We start from the raw sequence: 5,275 nt of genomic DNA, 5'->3' as shown, positions 1-5,275 counted from the left end.
TTAAATGTGTATAATGCAGAAAAATATACGTACAGTATCTCACAAAAGTGAGTACACCCCTCACATTTTTGCAAATATTTGATTGTATCTTTTCAAGTGACAACAAGTGAGTGTACAGCTTGAATGAGAGTGTACATTTGCTGTCCCGTCAAAATAACTCAACATACAGCCATTAATGTCTAAACCGCTGGCAACAAACGTGAGTACACCCCTAAGAGTGATGGCCTCCCCCACTAGTGCCCTTCTTACCTGGAAACTCAGTCTTTGTGAACTTTCTGTTTCTGAAGAAAGATTCAGTTGTGCCATATTCTCTCCGTTCCTTTCTGTGTTCTAGGGGATATTCAATGCCTTGGAAATGTTTTATCCTCCCCCTTATTAATGTTAGTTATTGTTCCTGCCAACTGTGGGACCTCCCGGAGATTGGTGTATTTAACCTGAAACACCTTAATTCCACCCTGCATTAAACTGATAATGGGAATTCTAAAAGACAATTGGTAGCAACACAGCTCATTCAGATTTGTAATTGCGAAGGGAATTAATACTTATTCAGGTGTGTCATGATAAAAGGTGGTGAATATTTATGCAATCAATTATTTCCTGTTTTATATTACTTACTAATTTAGAAACATTTGCAGATTTTATTTTTCATTTAGAAATTATACTTTTGTTGATCAGAGGAAAAAGTACTACTTAAATCCATATTAGTTTGATCTTGTGATCCAATTAAATATGAGGGAGTGAATACTTTTGAGAGCGACTGTATATAAATGATTTCTTTTATTATATTCGTCATTGCTACCACAGTATCACAGTAGATAATTTTAGGTCTTGTTCAAACTTAAAGGCTAAATCCATCGCTAGACACTGTTTGAGGTATTTTTTCTGTCTCCTTAAATAGTTATAAGTGATTGTAGGTGTTTTAAACATACATTTTTAAACATGTTTTAAACTTTTTTTTTTATGTTGAGCCGGATGTGCTCGACCTATGACGTCATGGGGTGATTGAGCCTTCTGTCTGATGTAAAAATGTGTTCTCAATTATTGTGGCCTTCGTGTTTCTCAGATTCTTCCTCTCCTTTCCTCTGAGTTTTTTTTGTTTTTGTTTTGGACAAATCTGAATGATTCTTTGAATTGGATTTAAATGTATTTCTGCGGGTACACTGGACTCATGGAAAACACGTCAAACCATGGAGTTGTGTATATTAAAAAGGTTTACATGGATGCTTTCCTCAAATGTATCAGCACGTACCCCATCGTACCTTTGGATAAATGTGGGATATTTAAAATCAGTTTGTTTGATCCTTTTAGGAAAATGTTACACTACACACACCCTCTGCTATATCAAAAGAGAGTTAGCATTTCGAGAAGTGCTGTCCGTGACCATGACATACCATCTAGATATTAAGCGGCACTCAAATGATTATGCTTGGCCACACTCACGCTAGTGCAAAGCTAGCAAACAGTTGGGTGGTGCTAGGTATGAACAGCCATTTTCAGCCAATCCACTTAGAGTTGGAAGCTGTGCCAAGTTTCGCTTTGTGGCCTGCACTGTGACTTTGCTTCACATTGGCAAATCTAAAGTTTTTCCTGCCTTCCTGTTCGGCCAACGGTCCTCCACCCTTACTGCTTCTTAGCGCTTTCCTGTTTCTAGGCATGCTGCTGCAGCCTAGTGTGTTATGGGCATGGGGTACAGTTGTGCTCAAAAGTTTGCATATCCTTGGAGAATTGGTAATATATGTACCATCTGTAAAGAAAACATGAGTGAGCGGGTAAAACACGTCTTTTATTTCTTATGGGATTCACGTTCAACTGTAGGTCATAACAGAATGGCACAATCATAAAACTAAAAATCTTTCTTGGTCTACCTGACCTTGGCTTGGTATCTAGAGATCCACATTTTAATAAGTGATTCAATAGTATTGACTGGCATTTGTAAGGCTTTGGATATCTTTTCATACCCTTTTCCATCTTTAGCACGTTCCATTACCTTTTTACGCAGGTCTTTTGACAGTTATTGGCTTATTATCTAGCCTGCTCAGTAAATCTACGTGAGCGCTAACAAACTCATTGACTATGTATACACATACACTAATTGCAATTTAAAAAGCCACAGGTGTGGGAAATTCACCTTTAATTGCCATTTTCACCTGTTTGTTTGTAACAAGACCAAACATTCAAGGGTATTTAAACGTTTTGATCAGGGCCATTTGGGTGATTTCTGTTATCATTATGATTTAAAAAAGTGCCACACAACTATGTGATAATAAATGGCTTCATATGATCACTATCCTTAAATAAAGACAGTTGTTTTGCATGATCAGTCATATTTTCAAAATCAATGCCAAGATTTCACAATTTCTGCCTGGGTATGCAAACTTATGAGCACAACTGTATCTCTGATAATCACAGTGAGTCGATGTACATATATAACTTTTTTTATGTTCAATGGGCCCACATCATCAATGCTTTTCCCCCCCAGCAGAAACCGGATTAACCCGAACACTATTATGATGATGATCGAGTACGTGAGAAGAAATTGTGGCATAGAAATGTCAATACTTGAATATATTATTATTATTATTAATAATAATAAACACAATATGGGCAGTGCAAATAAACAGGAAACACTTACACAAGAGCTGCTCAAATTAATTCCTGGAGAACTCCTTCCCCTGCTGTGAGCTTTTTCCAATTCCAGTTGTGAAAGTTTAGCTAATTATTAAAAACAGGATAATGGCTCTCCTTGAACAGACCTGCCTCGTTTTTCATGTAATTTATTAAACCTGATAAAATTAAGTTGCACAAAGTTACCTACACTACTGTTCAAAGGTTTCGGGTCACTTAGAAATGTCCTTGTTTTTGAATGAAAAGGTAGAGTAGCAATGCTAGAAAAGCAATTTTTTGTCCATTAAAGAGTCCCCGTAAAACAGTGAATAGGCGACTCCAGGATGCTGGCCTTCTAGGCAGAGTTGCAAATAAAATGCCATCTCTGACTGGACAGGAAGGTCAGGAAAAAAGTGTTATGTACAAACAAATCTACATTTGAGGTGTTCGGATCACAAAGAACATTTGTTTGACCCAGACCAAATAAAAAGATGCTGGAGGAGTGCCCATCAAGTCAATCTAACTTGTGGGAGGTGCTTCAGGAGGCACGGGGTGAAATTTCAAATTACCTCAACAAATTGACGACTAGAATGCCAAAGGTCTGCAAGGCAGTAATTTCTGCAAATGGAGGATTTTGTGACGGAAGCAAAATTTGAAAGACAATTATTATTTCAATTAAATATCAATATTTTTAACCTTCAGTGTATATATGTTCTATTAATTTTGCTAAATTTCCTATTAAAATTAATTTAATGTATGTTTTCATGGAAAACAAAGTGACCCCAAACATTTGAACGGCAGTGTACATAAATTCATATTTTGGCTGTCGGAGTGGATATCGATTTCTCTAAAAATAATTTGGCTTTTAGTACAGGATTAGAGTCCCTAATTAGCTCAGTTTTCAAATTAGTCCTATAATTCTGAGTGTTTCGTTGATAAACAACAGAGGTGAAATGTCCTGCAGTTGTGATGTGAAGTGAGTCCTGAATCATATGAATGTGTATATATATATATATATATATATATATATATATATATATATATATATATATATATATATATTATTTTAGTTTACTTTTAGCTGTTAATCTTTTTGAAAACATGTCAAATCTGTGATGACTCTCTGTGGCAGATCTGTGATGAACCCCTGGCTCTATGTGAGGAAAAAGAAAGATTACATGTTGTCCTGAACATGAGCAATTGTTACATGTCTGACTGAATTCACAATTGTTTGTCTTAATTTAACACACCTGATGCCATTTGCCTGAGTAAAGCCATATGCAGAATATTGTGTCAATACATTTTCAGAATCAAACATTTGCTTACTGTCTTTTACTTTTTCAGGGGATTTTATTATGAACGATTTTGCCATATAAAATGTAACAAATGAACATAGATGGTTGTTGTTTTTGTTTAGAAGGGTCTAAGTGGAACAGCATTCAGTGTGACAAAAAAAACTGTGAACTCCAAAGATATTTGGACAGTGACACTATTATTATTATTATTATTTATATATATTTGTATTCAAAGACATTTACTATGGAGTAAAAAAATAATAATCCAAAACATAATTTCAAATAACTCCAGCCTAAACCTTTCTCTGCTGATACATCTTTACTTGAGTAGAAAGAAACACAGGAAAAGGATGGATTAGAAGTGCCTAGGCCAGTGTTGAGATATGTCTATAGGTGTGGCAAGCTGTGACAAGGAGCATAAATGTCGGGATCAGGGGTAATAGATTATAGCGGTATAGTTTATGGGTCAACAGCCAGAACACTGGGAAGAACACATTTTGTACTGGCACAAGGCCTGATAACAGTCTAGGGAGACGATGGGACTATGTGGAAGGGAGATTAGCCCCGTTATCCTAGTGAATCCACAGTGACTACTCACGCCTCCAGGAGTGGATCTAGAAGGATTGGAGAAAATACAAAAAGATGGGGGTTGATTCGTCTGAGCTGTTTATTAGATGTGAATATAATAATTCCGGATTTCCTGCCTATCTTTAAAAAAAAAAAAAAAACAAGAACAGGTCGGATTGGCGCAGCATTTATTGTATGAGAATGTGGGTTTGCAATTTGATGCATCTAAGACCATCTGGCTGTGTAGACAGCCAAGATGATGGCAGTGTGGCGGTTGGAGAAATTGGAAGCAGATAGTGTATGCAGGTTTTCTGCTACCATTAATATGCTGTGTGTGTGTGTATATATATATATATATATATATATATATATATATATATATATATATATATATATATATATACACACACAGTATCTCACAAAAGTTAGTACACCCCTCACATTTTTGTAAATATTATATCTTTTCATGTGACAACAATGAAGAAATGACACTTAGCTACAATGTAAAGTAGTGAGTGTACAGCTTGTATAACAGTGTAAATTTGCTGTCCCATAAAAATAACTCAACACACAGCCATTAATGTCTAAACCACTGGCAACAAAAGTGAGTACACCCCTAAGTGAATATGTCCAAATTGGGCCCAATTAGCCATGTTCCCTCCCCAGTGTCACGTGACTCGTTAGTGTTACAAGGTCTCCGGTGTGAATGTGTTAAATTTGTGTTATCAGGTGTGTTAAATGTGGTTTTATCGCTCTCACACTCCCTCATACTGGTCACTGGAAGTTCAACATGGCACCTCAAAGCAAAG

Source organism: Esox lucius, chromosome 21 (assembly GCF_011004845.1).
Source record: "Esox lucius isolate fEsoLuc1 chromosome 21, fEsoLuc1.pri, whole genome shotgun sequence".
Lineage (NCBI taxonomy): Eukaryota > Metazoa > Chordata > Actinopteri > Esociformes > Esocidae > Esox > Esox lucius.
The sequence above is the reverse complement of the archived record's forward strand: the minus strand, read 5'-3'. Positions refer to the sequence as shown.